The sequence below is a fragment of the Solea senegalensis genome, linkage group LG18 (genome assembly GCF_019176455.1).
Source record: "Solea senegalensis isolate Sse05_10M linkage group LG18, IFAPA_SoseM_1, whole genome shotgun sequence".
Lineage (NCBI taxonomy): Eukaryota > Metazoa > Chordata > Actinopteri > Pleuronectiformes > Soleidae > Solea > Solea senegalensis.
The window spans coordinates 16,806,983-16,823,396 of record NC_058041.1 but is presented as its reverse complement, the minus strand read 5'-3'; the positions used below and the strand labels follow the sequence as shown (position 1 = coordinate 16,823,396).

General features: G+C 44.4%; 1 protein-coding gene across 3 annotated transcripts in view; it reads right to left on the bottom strand.

Moving 5' to 3' along the window:
* Positions 1-16,414, bottom strand: part of LOC122759595 (ankyrin repeat and fibronectin type-III domain-containing protein 1) — a 133,502-nt gene that overhangs the window by 55,856 nt on the left and 61,232 nt on the right. The window lies entirely within an intron of this gene.

Genomic DNA, 16,414 nt, shown 5'->3' with positions numbered 1-16,414 from the left:
TGGACACTATGTTTAAATATAGAGGCGAGTGTTTTCAATGTCTAAGTTGTGCTTGGGTCACGTTACGTTGTGTTTGTCTTTAAAAAGATGAAACTTGAACTTTGTCAGTGTACTCAACCAGATGTCAGGAGTGGGCTTGGAAACGACACAATGATTCAATCAGATTACGTTATTAATGCATGTAAAAACAAGTCCACATAAATAATCCATTTAGAAAATCAGTTTATATTTCTAGTTCAATTTCCATAATATTCATCTATTCATCTTCTACCGCTTCAGCCTCCACAGGAGGGTCGCGGGGCGTGCTGTGCTTATCTCAGCTGACATAGGGCGATGGGCGGGGTCACGCCCTGGACCGTTCCATAATATCATATGTTTAAAATACATGGGCCATCAGAATGAAGGGTTGTTCACCTTGGCAGAGGATTCTCGGAATTCTGAATTATTTTCATTTCTTGTCACATTAGTGGCCACATGTTCCCTCGCGGCTCCCTCGACAGTGGCTGCGATTTTAAAAATGAGAGTCAGCACGACGGTAGATACACAGTCGGCCATGACTATAACAAAAGACACACAGCGTATGTATTCCATATTCTGCCAGTCCTACTCCTCTGCAGCCCCACGACCATTGTTGCACTTTCGTTTCAGTCCCATTTTGCTGCGGCTGAAACAAAAGGCGATGCAGATGCTCAGCGTGCATCAGTGAAGGGCCACAGCAGGTTGTCCCAACAACTGTTAGCAGCCAGAGGCTTTTCTAATTATAACACTTATTCTCATACATGCACACATCCAGACACCTATTTAACAACATCTTTGAAGGTCTCTCAGTGGGTTCCTGGTGGGTGGCCTTTCACTGTCTCCTTCCTGTATCGGCCCCTGGGACGACAGTGTGGCGGCTGGCTTCAGGATAAACACCGTGCACCAACAACAATTATGTTATGACCTATAATTCATATTATTTTCACATTAAAATTATTATTAATAATAATAATAATAATAATAATAATAATAATAATAATAATAATATTGTATATTCTAAAATATTGGAGACAGAATAGTAATTTACTGTAACAGATGTATGAGGCATGAGTGACTGCTCTGCCATTGTATGTATATCCATCCATCTTCTAGGGTTTTATCCTCCACATGAGGGTGGCGGGGGGTGCTGTCCCCACTGTGGTCCCACGGCACGGCACGGCACAGTTTAGGTTGGTTTTCCACTACAAAAATAGTACCTCCTCAACGTGGGCGGAGTCATGACTGCACGGCTGCGTGCAACTGCTGCAACTTTGTTTTCCACGCGACACACACACACACACACACACTCACAGACACAAACGAGTGACGAGTGACTTGTAAAAGCAGTTGTTTTCAGTGTACCATTAAAACTATGTGTTCAGCACTTCCTCCATGTTCCGGAGCACAGACTCCGTCTGACACAGTCACTGACTCGTGATCACAAGTCCTCCAACTGACGCCAACCCCTGAATACGACCTATAGGTTTGTTTTTAGTACACTGGTGTCAACTCAAATATACCGAGGTTAGGGTTAGAGCAAGAAGGACAGGGTTAGCCAGTAAAAATTCCTACCTATATGTACGTTTGATTGGAGGACAGTCTGATCAGCAGTGCTGTCTCTAAATACACCAGGCTCCTCTGTTAAATATTGAGATTTTAGACATTTCCCTGGTAGTTGTTGGAGATTAACCCACGTTTTTAAGGATTGTCAAGTCTTTTTAACTGATCTACAGTTCGGCATTGTTCGGCTTGACTCTTGTGTCGGACGTCGTCTTCCTGTGACGGCGCTCTGACCAATCAGTGACGGCGGGGCGAGCCAGTGGAAACACGCCGTTAGAGAAATGAGTCGTGAGTTACTGGATTTAGATATTTCCCAGCAGACAGAAGGACTGGTTTCATGAAGTCCTACAGGTAAATCTGTAAATCTGATGTTGTGATTGGGATTTAAAAAGCTTTTAAAAGCTCCAACTTGAGGGTTAGCAAAGAAAGGAATACGGAATAACATTATTTAATGTTGAACTAGTCATTTATTAATGTTATTCAGATGAATGAAGTTATTCATTCACATATTATTCAAGGGTCCATAAAGCTGCTGTTAATATCAGGATTAACTGTTTATTGAACGTTAATTAAAGCTTTAAGTGACTGTAAATACTTTAGTTCACATTTATTAACATTATTAATGTGCCATGTGACCCTTGTTGTAAAGTGAGAAACATTTACTAAAAATGGATTAATAAAGGTTAACTTAGGTTTAAGTTAAGTATTTAGTTCTCCCAGGACTAGTTATTAGTTATTGTTGGGCGACAGTAGCTCGGTGGTAGAGTGAGTCGTCTTTCAACTTGAAGGTTGTGGGTTTGATTCCCAGCTCCGCTGTGCTGGCAGCGTGTGAATGGGTGAAAGACGAGTGATAGGAAAAGGTGCTGCACACAGATGCATTAATTCTTACTTTCTTACTTTCTTTCTTTCTTTCTTTCTTTCTTACTTTTTTCTTTCTTTCTTTCTTTCTTTCTTTCTTTCTTTCTTTCTTTCTTTCTTTCTTCCACTGTGGTGTTTGGGGAAACTAATAGAGTTCTAATAAGAGCAAGACACTTCTTGGCACAGAAAAAAAGAGGGAAAGAAGGAAAGAAAACATAACACAGGGTTGATCTGGATGTCTTTGGGAGTAAGTTGTTGGCAAAAGGACTTGCTGGAGTTAAGAGGAAGAATTTTCAACTTTCAGTTCTGACTGAACCTCTGACGGCTGAATACCTGTCTGCAGAGTTGCTACGTGGAACAATGCAGGTCCCAATTTCACGGATTTGGTTTCACCTGAGTCAAGGTGTGAAAGAGGGTCGCTAGGGCCGCCAGAGAGACGGCGTCTGCTAGTGTGCGAGTCACTGAGTTCACCAGAGCGTTGTTCAGCTTTGAATCGTCATCAAACGTAGAAACGCTCCGTATGAACGCAGGCAAATTACCTGCTGCACACACTCACTGACCGTGTGTTATTTAAACCTGTTGAGCTGACTGCAGTGCTACAAACAGAGCATCAATGTGAGGAATAACGTCGATTATGGATGTTGGTGTATGGAGTATTTCAGTAATTGCTGATCTATTGGGAGTTTCACGCATGGATGATGCCAGAGGTCAGAGGTGATGATGATAGAAAGACAACAGAACTCTAAAATGAAGAAAACCAGGACACCAAGAGATGGTACAGAGGTGGTATAAATGTTTCCTGGTCTGATTAGTCTCATTTTCTGCTGCTACACAGCGATCTTTCAGGTTGTGTGTGACATGTATCTGCCTCTGTTTGTCTCTGAGGTCAGGAAGAGTTGACTAAAGCTGACTGTGGTAGTGCAGCCTGAGCTGGAGCTGGCATTCAAGTCACAACCTCCACAGGCCTAAATGCTGTTAATCTGTTCAATAAATAGAAAATAACAAAATGTGTGTCTTATATTTTATATAGCACTTGTCCAGAGTCTCATTTGTCCTGGTGTTCATGTGCAGAGATCTTTAATTGGACAGCTACTGACATCACCTAGACCAGGGGTGTCAAACTCATTTTTGTTCAGGGGCCACATACAGCACAATTTGATCTCAAGTGGGCCGGACCAGTAAAAACAGTAAAATAATAGCATAATAACCTATGAACAACAAGAACTCCTTTGTTTTTTCTCCTTTGTTTTACATTTAATGAAGGATATTTTTACAAAACATGACATTTCTTGAGTGCAATTTCAACAATATCGTGCCTAAATGTACTATTTGCACATCACACTTGATCTAAAATGGCACAAACGTTTAGTCACAGGTATCTGGAAGAGAAAAATATTGTATTTGACGTTACGTTTAGATTGTAATCGTAGTGTGAAATTTTAACAAATTCATCCTGTGGGCCGGATTGGACCCTCTGGCGGGCCAGATCTGGCCCCCGGGCCGTATGTTTGACACCCCTGACCTAGACTAAGGTTTGATGCATCTGGTGAGTGAGACAGCAGGATCGTGGTTAAGTGCTGAGAGGGTTCCATCTCACTGGACTCAGTGTTCCTGTCCAGCCACGTCTTGGTGAACGCAGAGACATGCATGGGCTCTGGGAGCGGGTGCTGACTGGGCATTAATGAGCGGACAGGTGAGGAAAGGGAAGCTACACGGGGCTTGCATCCGTGTACTGTCTGTCTTAAGATTAGTATGGACTGTATTCTGTCGCTGACAGCTGATGTAACAGATATCTCTGCCACCGGCGTCACAGCCTTTGTTCCATGCGTGAGTGAATTAAAGTTATCACTTTCTGCAGTTTTTATTGCTTAAAAGTCTCTTCACACCCGCATTGTAACCAATTATTTAATGCATTGTCACAACAATTAAAAAAAGGCAGTTACCTGTGGGACGGACAGGACTGTAAAAACACCATCCAATCATTCTGGCCCCTCCCCCCGTGCGTGTACCCCTCTTCATGCACTCATCATACATGCTCAGAAGACAACGGCTGAGCTTATGCCAGCTTGATAAAACTTCAACAAAGACACGAGACAGTTGTCAGCAACGTTACGGAAGAAGAGGTGCCAACGACAGGTGTTGGTCGCTGTTTGAATGGTGGCGAAGTGATGCCACGGTGGCCCTGGTTCTGCTGGACAGGTGCGTCAACTTTTGAGAGTATTCGTTGTTGTTTTTGGCATCACGTTGTCATTTGAACCAGTATCCAAAAGAAAAAGAATTTAGGGCCACTGAAAAGTGCCAAAAGTTACCGCTCGTGGGTCCGTGTGAAACTTCGTGAACGAGCGCTGCACGTTCCTGTGCTCTGGAGGCGTGGCTTCGGAGGGAAGTCTGAAGAAAGGGGCTTGGACTTTTGGAATTCAAAATGTAGCCTGCTCAGAACCAGGTTTTCCAACCCTATCTTTAAGTGTTATAAACTACCATAAATAGTCTGATCACACAACACAGGGTACAGACACATCTCCACAGGCAGTACTGGGTGATGAGTGAGTGACAGGGTGGGTCTTATATGGGTCGAAATGTCTCCAGTTTTTACAATGTCATTATTTGTATGCGATTCTCCCTCCCAAGTTCCCAAGTCTTGTGGTTTGGGCACCAAAGGGAGCAAAACATGGCTCGTAAATCAACACAGAGAGACTATGGATATTTACCCATAAATCACTGCAGCGGAGCCACCTACAATCAGATTAATGGGGTTGGAAGACGTGCTGTCATCCGAGCCATGATGTCACCAACCCCCGAGCCTCGGGGTGTTGATGTTAGTGGTGGATCCCTGATTGTGTATGTGTGTGTGCGTGTGTGTGTGTGTGTGTTTGTATTTGTTACCTATGTAAGACCTTTTCTGGCATAAACACTGACCTTATCAGGACCACGAGTCCTCGTGGAGACCAAAACCTGATCCCAATGACTAAGAATTGTGTTGTGATTATGGTAAGTTTAGGGTTAAGTATTAACTGGTTATGGTTAAAGTCGGGGAGAAGCCCTTGTTTAGTCTGTGCTAATGAATGGACGTCAATGCAGTGTCCTAAGAAGAATAGCTGCATTACCAGTGTGTGTGTGTGTGTGTGTGTGTGTGTGTGCGTGTGTGTGTGAGAGAGAGCATGTGTCTGTCATTGTTTATGTTCACTCTCTCTGCATTATGTACATTACACATCGGTACATTCAAGACTGGACTTAACACACATGTAACACACACACACACACTGGTCTTGTGGTTAGGGTTGGCTTACAGTGGGTGGGTGTGGGATTCCATCGAGAAAATCTAAACAAGTCGAGCGTATCGCACGGGTCTGCCACGCTTCCACACAATGGCACTCATTGACATAAATAACTGGGACTTTGTGGAATGGGACCCCCATTAACGTCTTCTCTAAAGATAATTGCCCATTAGATGTTGAAAAGGCACTGGGTTGGAAAATAAGTCAACTCTGATGCTAAACGCAACTTGTGATCATAAAAAAGTCACAATGTGAAAGGGGCCTGCGATCTGTTAAGATGGCTTGGCTGTTAGTACTATCATTCCGCCAAGCACTTGGATGTCCAACAAAGGAAACTCTGGCTTGTTGTAAAACGTTGTGCAGTTTGTGCCTTTGCAGAGCTTTGAACGTGGAAAAGATGATGACAACGAGGGGAAAAGACCACGAGACCGTGGAGACTGCGGATTAGAAAATAAGACGACGGGTAAGGATGAATTATTGTGCAAGTAAAGTGAAAAAAAAAGAAAAGAAAGTAGTTTAAGAAACAGAAGCAAAACAGCGATCCACACAGGCCCACAATGCACCTCTAGTACTGCGGTAACTGCGACCTTCACCTTAGATGAATCAGAACACATGGTTTTGTTCGGCACACACACAACTCAACGCTTTACTTGCATTCAGTGTCATCTGACTCATGTGCACGTTATTCCTATTTATGCATCACAACAGCACAGAGACGGTGATCCATTCTAACATGACTCATTTAGATCAGTCAGAGCACTGCTGCCTACATCCTCTCTGTGGACGATGTCCCACACAGTACGATCAACAGCCAATCACAGCACATGACTCTACAGGTGCACTCTGAGGACAGGAATAGATTCACCAGTGAGGAGTAACATGTACTTCTTACGAAACAGTCACACCATATACTTTCAACATGTGGAACTAGTAACATCTTCATGTCATCCTGACGCGTGTTGAGCAGCACACGTTTTCACTCCACCGACCGACGCGCGGCCAATTTCTATGGCTCTATTTATTTTCCCTCATTAGTTTGAAATGGCCCGTCCAATGGTGCTGTGGCCCCTGCTTTTAATCATTGGAGAGAGCTAAGCTCAGCGCGGGCTTTGTCCCCTTTCATGTACCTTGTCAGTCGGCCAGCCGACCAGTGAGCCAACGTCTCTTTCTCCCGTTTCTGCTACTGAAAACAGCAGCGCACTCACACATGAGTCATAACATCTATCGAAACACCACAATACGTATTTAGATCTCTTTTAAATGACTGGGAGGGAAGCGCATTGACAGCGATTGTGTGATTACAGCACATACAGAGGAACTTGCGGAGGCGAGGGCGGCGACAGGACTATGAGAATAAAACGAACGTCTGAATTTTCAAAATAAAACGCTGTGTAAAGCGAAAGTTCAAGTGTAGTTATCTTCAGCTTTATCCTCCACATGAGGGTCACAGGGAGTGCTGGTGCCAGTCCATCACAGGGCCACATATGGCGTACTTCCACCGGCTCTACTCGCATCGGCACGGCACAGCGTGGCACGGTTTAGGTTGCAGCTCCGCGACAAAAAAGGACCGACTCAACGTGGGCGGAGTCATCACAGCATGATGACTCACAGATGACTCCGCCCACAGTGAGTAGGTACCTGTGGGGGGCAGCCCGTGGCCTTGGGGGGCAGCCCGTGGCCTTGGGGGGCAGCCCGTGGCCTAGTGGAAAGGGAACTTGACTTGTAACCAGAGGGTCAAATCCCCACCTGGCCAAAAAGGGCTGGGGTACCCCTGAGCAAGGTACCCAACCCCCAATGCTCCCCGGGCGCCACTCAGTGTGGCAGCCCACTGCTCCTAATCCTAGGATGGGTCAAAATGCAGAGGAATGCTTTCCCTAAGGGGATTAATAAAAACTAACTAACTACCTTTTTGTAGTGGAAAACCAACCTAAACCATGCCGTGCCATGCCGAGGTGAGCTGGAACCATAGTGGAAAATTACTTTATCCCAAAACCTGCATGTTTTTGGACTGTGGCAGGAAACTGGAGAACCTGGAGGAAACCCAACTTGCAGACTCCATGTAGGAGGGTCTCAAACCCAGGTCTTCATGCTACAACCGCGTAGTCCCGATCAAATACCAACACCCAGACTTTTGGGATCTGCCAATCCTGATACCAATGCAATCCCTTTGTTAACAAACTGCGTGCCTCACTTTACGTAGAAAAAAAAATTCACGATTTACTTAAACATTACTTTCCTAACTTTGCTGATGTGCTGAATAGTTTATTATTAAAATAACTGGTCGCCAGCAAGACGTTGACACCAACATTCAAGATAAAGTCCACCTGGAATGGAAACAGGACTTTACCAATCGACTATAAAATACAGCAGATGAAACGGATTAAAGAAGTCGTTTTAACAGCCTGGTAAAATATCCATAATAAACAAGAATGAGCACAAATATCAATGCAAAACATAGCAGCTAAAACTGAGAATAAGTGCAGGTTGTTAAGAGAGATATGCACCACTGACATCATGTGACCAGAATGTGAGTGTGGGCTGCACATGTCTGCCACACTGCACTAATCACCTCAGCTGTTTTGACTTATTTTAAGATAAAAGTGAAAGAAAAACACAGCCAAGTGGTTTTGTTTGTGAATGTGTGGAAATGTGTGGAGATAAATCACATATGAGTCAGATATGAGTATTTGCGTCTGCCGTTCAGTGACTCATGCGTCCACGGCGGCCAATGATGTACACACGTGGACACTCTGCACTTAAGCTGAAACAATTCATCATTTAATCGACTATTAATCGATTACTAAATTAATCAACAACTATTTTGATAATTGATAATAAAGTTTTTTCATGATTTAAACAAGATTTCTGATTGTTTCAGCTTCTTAAATGTGAGTATTTTCTTCATTTCTTTGCTCTGGATAACAAATAAATGATTAAAAGTGAATCATTTTGGTTTGTGGACAAAACAAGACATTTCATCATTTCCATCATTTCCATCAAGAAAATAATCGACAGATTAATCAATTGTGAAAATAAGCTCTGCATGACTCTCAATAAACCAGTTCAATTTCAAAGAATTTCAAAATGACACCACCTTCACTTCCACTTCAGCCTAACCATTTCCAGTCCAGAACCCTGTGGGTTGCCTCCCGTAGTGTTCACTAGTGTTTTCTACCATTATATCCTCCACATCAAACCCAGCTGGTGTAGTCATTGTCATGGTTGCAATAAATGCATTGTCTATTGTTGTGTTACTTTTCAGTGAGCTGACGCCATACTCAGTTTACCCTTTTATTGTGCCATTTTCAATATGAAGTGAAAATCAACACAAGACCATTCTTCTGATTTGAAGATGAACACCATGGCTGTTGTTTGTGGGCGGGCCTTAGGAAGCTGCCTGCTGATTGGCTGGAGTTTTGGAGTGAACTTAATGGACTGAAAGTTCTCATTGGCTTGGTGTCAATGTCTGTCTGGAACTCGTTCCCCGTCGACATCCGACAAAATAATAATTGTAAGTATCTAACAATTCTCCCCTAATCAGAGAAGAACAAGTAAAGGAGTGCAAAGGTGAGGAAGCGCAAAGAACAAGTGAGGGAGCGCAAAGAACAAGTGAGAGAGCGCAAAGAACAAAGTGTAGGAGCAAAAAACAAGTGAGGGAGCACAATACAAGTGAGGGAGCCAAAAAAGTGAGGAAGCGAAAGAACAAGTGAGGAGTGCAAAGAACAAGTGAGGGAGCACAAATTGAGGAGCACAAAGAACAAGTGAGAGTGCAAAGAACAAGTGAGGAAGTGCAAAGAACAAGAGAGGGAGAAAGAACAAGTGAGGGAGCAAAGAACAAGTAAGGGAGTGCAAAGAACAAGTGAGGGAGCGTAACAAGTGAGGGAGCGAAAGAACAAGTGAGGGAAAGTGAGGGAGTGCAAAGAACAAGTGTGGGAGCATAAAAACAAGTGAGGAGCACAAAAAGTACAAGTGAGGGAGCACAAAAGTGAGGAAGCGCAAAGAACAAGTGAGGGAGCGAAAGAACAAGAGAGGGAGGGCAAAGAACAAGTGAGGGGAGCCAAAGAACAAGTGAGGGAGCTAAAAGAACAAGTGAGGGAGTGCAAAAGTGAGGGAGTGCAAAGAACAAGTGAGGGAGTGCAAAAGTGAGGGAGCGCAAAGAACAAGTAGATTGAGTTGAATGTTGAAATCAATATTTTATTTGCGTCTTAAAAACTGTTATTTGAAAATAGTGACACAAATCAAATTCCATAGAAGAGAATCCCAGCAGCAGATGTGAGACCTGTAACCTGTGTGTGTGTCTGTAAGCTGTGTGTGTGTCTGTAACCTGTGTGTGTGTCTGTAACCTGTGTGTGTGTCTGTAACCTGTCTGTGTCTGTAACCTGTCTGTGTGTCTGTCTGTAACCTGTGTGTCTGTCTGTAACCTGTGTGTGTGTCTGTAACCTGTGTGTGTAACCTGTGTGTGTGTGTGTGTAACCTGTGTGTGTAACCTGTGTGTGTGTGTCTGTAACGTGTGTCTGTCTGTCTGTAACCTGTGTGTGTGTGTCTGTAACCTGTCTGTCTGTCTGTAACCTGTCTGTCTGTCTGTCTGTCTGTAACCTGTCTGTCTGTCTGTCTGTCTGTGTGTGTCTGTCTGTAACCTGTGTGTGTGTCTGTAACCTGTGTGTGTGTCTGTAACCTGTGTGTGTGTCTGTGCTCTTACACACACAGACACACTGCAGCACCTCCGCCCTGTGCTAAAGGGCAGGTGGTCCTTGGCCGTGGACCCTCTGTGTGTGTGTCTGTAACGTGTGTCTGTCTGTCTGTAACCTGTCTGTCTGTCTGTCTGTCTGTAACCTGTGTGTCTGTAACCTGTCTGTCTGTCTGTAACCTGTCTGTCTGTCTGTCTGTCTGTAACCTGTGTGTCTGTCTGTAACCTGAGTGTGTGTCTGTAACCTGTGTGTGTGTCTGTAACCTGTGTGTGTGTCTGTAACCTGTGTGTGTGTCTGTGCTCTTACACACACAGACACACTGCAGCACCTCCACCCTGTGCTAAAGGGCAGCTGGTCCTTGGCCGTGGACCCTCTGACTTTGCTCTCTTTGGAATCTCTGTCCCATCAACAACTCCATTAGATATGAATTGCACCGACATTCAACCTTCATATAATTGAGGAGGAGGAGGAGTAGGAGGATGAAGAGGAGGAGGAGGAGAAGCACTGCAGAGTGAACTCACTGACACAAGTAAGGGAGGACATCTACTGACGTGTTCCTGCCAAAAATAAGGTCTACGGATCGATGAAATAAGGCCCTGTGTCTTCTGACTTCTGTTTTCTTTGCCCCTGCTTAGCAGCTGTGGTTTACAGCCACAAATAGTTTATTTGGAAATATTAGCTTTTTATTTACTATCTATGAGTCAATGTAAAGTGAGCAACAGCAAATCAATGAAACCAGCTAGGTAGGTAGGTAGGTAGGTAGCTAGCTAGCTATCTAGCTAGATAGCTAGATAGCTAGATAGACAGATAGATAGATAGATAGATAGATAGATAGATAGATAGATAGATAGATACATACACACAGACAAATCCTTCAATGAAGAGAAATGACTGTTGACTGCTGGGAAATTACAATAAAACAAATACGGGAAATGAGTCACAATTAATTTCACATTTGCAAAAGGAAAGAAAACATTATTTTCGGAGCAGCTTCATTAAGTTTGAGGACTGTAAGGTGTTTGCTGTGATACGAGAGCATTAAACGAGTGATTTATTCTTCAGAGCACGATATGTACATGGTCATGAGAAATTAATAGTAGAGTCGAGTAGAAAACATGCTGAAAAATGAGCTCGCTGACATGTGTGTTTGAGTAATGCGTGTGTGTGTGTGTGTGTGTGTGTGTGTTTGAGTGTGGTTTGTGTGTGTGTGTGTGCAACAGTTTTGAGGCCCTCGCTGTCACTCAGCCCAGCTCACAGGGTGGTCCAAACACTGAGGCCTCTTTACTCAGTGGCGCACACACATGCACATGCACACAAACAAACAAACACTCACTGCTGTACATGTAATGGCATACATAACAAAGTATATATAAATATATGGCCATCTATATGACCATAATGAAGCAATCATATAACCTCAGCGCTTCCCCTCTTCCTGTCTTAAACCTAAATATACTGTCACAGACAGAAACAGTTCAGAGTTCAGACCAAAGCAGCAGCAACACACAGCCAACCTTTCATGCTCCACATGGAGGGACGCGGACAACATTTGTGACCCAGTCGTGACACAGTGTTGACCCGTGTGTCATTAGGCTTTTATTGATACCAATGCAACTGATGCTTCTTTCAATACGCTTATTGATACGCTTATGTGTACTTCTTAACTCCCCACTGTCTTCCTTTAGACCAGGGGGTGTCAAACTGGCGGCCCGCGGGGCCACATGTGGCCCTCCAATCGATTACACTACTTTTTCTGAGGTGATGGAATATAAGACTAAATGTATTTAGACGTCGTCGCGTGGTTTAATGTGTTGTTACGGCAACAACGCTGCAGGGTGACACACAGCCTCTCTTATTATTGTGCGGCTCTCACAATAAGAGGAACAACTCCAAATAGTTAACTATGACATTAACGCGATTCAATATTTTAATCGTTTGGCAGCAGTAATATTTAAGTTAAGCCAGACTTTCCAGCACTGATCCACCACAATGGCTGCAGTAAACATCTAAGATGACAGCATGTCTGTCCTAAAATAAATGAAAAAATCTAAATATTTACCGTGACACAATATTTGTGACACAAACTGACGGCGCGGCGTTTGGTGGTGAAGTGAGCCTTCCTAAAACATCACCACGCAAAGCAAGAGCGTAGATGTTTGAGGTTTAGGGATTACAAAGAAACATGACATGACATAACCAAATCTGTCGCTCCAAAGGACAACGAGCCACAAGGATTCATTTGTGTTACTAGCGCTGGCATATGTAGATAATGATGATGCTAATAGCGATGCTACAGTTGTGTTGTAGTTGCACAGCAGAGCTGCTTCTCCGTCCCACAGTTACACAGCCACGGGGAAAAAAAAAAACCACCGTAAACGAGCTCCGCTTCCCCACAAAAGGGTAATAAGCCATAATTGTCTGTAATCTGAATACATTCGTCCTAAGAGGGTTCTGGCAGATAACACAATTAAAATATTAATTACATTCCATAGATTAACGGTGACTGCTAATTGATGTGAGTTAGCCGGAACGATATTTCTGCCAGATAATTAGTGCCGGCCTCGCCGTACTCCTGTGAAAAGTTGTATTTATTTATCTCCCGCTCGCGTGCGCGTCCACCTCATCGCGCGGCGTCGTCATCGTTGGCGTTCCGACTCTCCGTCCGCGTTGTCTTCTCTTTTATTTCCTCATTACCCACATTTCTGTCTTTGAGTTGCTAGAAATGCAGGCGCCATTGTGTGCTTGTGGCTTGTTTACAAGGAACCCTGATTCATCCAGTGTGGTTTGGCTCATTCATATGGTGGTGGGGCGGGGGAGTGGGAGAGTAGGGGTGGGGTGGGATACTTAATGAATTAACAACACAAGCGTACACCTCTGCCCTCTATTTCCAAAGTCTTCCCTCATCGTCCCTCCTCTTCTCATGCTCCTGAGCCACCTTCAGTCACACCTTTCCCCTTGTGTGTGTGTGTGTGTCAGCGAGACTGTATTTGTGTAACGCCAGAGGAGTCGCCAGCTGTGGCCAGAGGCTCATTTTTGTGGCCAGGCCAGTGTGTATCCCGACGGCTTGTAGGCGTCTCAGGGGCCAGCTCTGTCTTCCAGCTCCGTTCACTCACCCTACGGCCTCTCCAAAGTGTCTCTGCAACTATTTTGGTTATTTCTATATACTCCGGGAGAAAAACCAGTACTTTAGTTTCAAGTGTTTATTAATAATGACTGTGTTTGTGAGACCGGTCAAGGAGCGAGGGATGAGGAGGAGGAGGGGGAATGACATGTATCCAAAACAGGAAAGAACATCCAGAGTGGGTTTCACTGCTGGCATGGTGATGGGAAGTCTTGGACTAACTTGTAATGATATCTCTCCAAAAATGTCCGGGTTAAAAATGTCCACCTTCCCGTCTGCCCCTCCATGTTCTCTGTGTCAAATGTGCAAAGACCGTGGTTGGCCGCAACATCCCATAATATTACCCATTCTATACACAGGCTTATTGCTAATAGGGTCAACTATCTGGATCTCAATCTCAAAGTGACACATTTATGGTTTATATTGACAATATTAGCTTTACAATATTGAAAACATGAATTACTCATTAACGCCTTTCTATTGGACTAATGCTTTCTTGAAAGGAAAGTTCAAGCTTTTTCCACCTCAATACTCCCTCAATAGGCAGTTAAACATCCAAGGTGTAATTAATTGATGACACTGCAGACAGTAATACAAAGTGTATTCACATCATTACCAATAGAGCTGCAACAAGCGATTATTTTCATTTTTTTGGTCCATAAAATGTCAGAAAACCTTCAAAAATGTTGACCGGTGTTTCGTCAAACCTGGAAATGATGACGTTCTCAAAGGTTTTGTTCTGTCCACAAACCACAATCATTCACTTTGAACCATTTCTTTGTTATCCAGAGCATATGGGAGCATATGGGTTATGGGAGCGGATGAATGTTGCAACTATTAGGTGTGAAGACGCCCTATATTCTAAGACCGTGGAAATATTTGGGTGACACATTCATTTCTGCCACTACAACAGCACAAGGTTCTCTGAAAGTTCACGAATGGACAACATCAGGGAGGAAGTGGTGGTTGATTTCTTGCTGACACAGGGGAAGATGTCATGGAGACACCAGCATCCTCCGCTTTCCCACAGTATTCCGAGTTTGTTTACAGACAAGAATCTGTGACAGGTTCATTCCTTTAATCCTGGCTCTGACCAGCACCAGGTAGGAAGCAGTCTGGCTGACTGCGATGCCTCCCTGCATAGTCCAGCATCACGTCATGACATCACCCTCCCCACCCATAACTCTTCTGCTTCATCTCACTTTTCAGCCCCTCCTTCCTTTTCCCTGTCTGCATCTCTTCAGGGATCTAGCTCGCGAGAATAATTCCTCCACTTTGTGCCGCGTCTGTGTCTGGATGCAAACCTGACCCACGCTGACGCAGCGCTGCTTTTCTCTCAACCACAAACGAGCCCCTTCCCGCAGGTCAAATCACAACCGTGTCCCAGTTTCTCCTCAGACTTCCAAAGAAAGACAAACCGCCACACACTACTGCCAATGTGATCGATCAGAGGTAACCGTCTGAAAATGAGTGCACGATATTGCATAAGTGGCAGTCAAAAGAGTGTGTCAGAGAGAGCAAGAGAAAGGGGGGAGGGAAAAAGAGAAGCAGTCAGAGAGAGTAATGGGCCTAATAGACTCTGTGTTCCACATAACATGCCTTTCCATCCCAGGCATTTGAAAGAAGAAATACCACAGTCTCTGCAGTGCTACAGCTCTTGTAAATAATCCCAGTCTGGGCGCCACCTCAGAATCCCCCAGCCCTGGTCCATGGGCTGGTGGGTGCCGTGTTAGTTCAGGGGGACGGACTTCAAGAGGGGGCGGGGCCGCCGAGAGAGGAATGAGCGAGGCTCGGAGCGACAGAGGGACGAGGGCATTGAAGCGCGCGCTCTTGCATCACGACCGCTTAGCGAGATCGCGGCGCTTCTGTCACCGACTGGAATCGGAGTAAACGCAGAGTGTGTTTATAAAAGTGCCGGAAAGGTCGCAAATAACTTTCCCACCTGTCGACGAGGCAGGAGAGAGTGGGGAGAAACGGGATACACCTCAGTCACAGAATACACAGAATACACAGAATACACAGAGACAGAGGACAAATATCACATTTACAAAGAATAGACACATGATAGAATGAGTTTCTGAACAGGTGAGAGACGTTCGTGCGAGAGGACGACGCTAATGGCTGAGAGTTTGTCCAATTTCATGTCTGCTCAATGACCAGGAATGTTTTACGGGCCAGACAACGGTTTGACTCCGGCTATGGAAAACAAGTTCTGGTTTACACTGCCTGTCATGATGGAAAGAAAGAGACAGGAAGACAGAGACACACAGGGAGAAGTACATTCATGTATTTATAATAGCTGCAAGCATTGTGTGAATAGTAAACAGCTGGTGCCTCTTCTTTAAGGCTTTAATAAGCTTGTTTTAATTGAATTTCATTCTATTCCAAAAACGTTTGTGAAATACATTATTGCAGAATATTGCAGTTCTATTCAAATATCATTTTTACGCACAAATCAACCGAATGAGAAGATGTCCCTCGACTACAAAATAAAACGGGAACAAAGAACTCAAAATCCGAGGTTTAAGACAACAGAGAGAACAAACAAGAGGGAGCGCCTGCACTGACCCAGGGGTCGCGACATAAACACGGACACAGAGAGACACACACATGCAGCTTCCACAGCGAGACTGCAATGACAACTGTGCATCGGTGCTCCACATTCCACGAGGCTTCCAGAAGCAAGCTGCCAGACAAATACAGTACATAATACAGGGGGCGTGGATGAGCTCCAGGCTGCAAAGGTCAGGGAAACTAAACTTGACCTGCCTCTTGGCCTCAACCGGGACACAGCTGCCAGGCATCCTGATTTCCATCACATACACATGAGCACACTTTTCTCTTACTGTGGAATCCCTTTCTTTCCAATTCATAGAAAACAGATAAAACAAAGT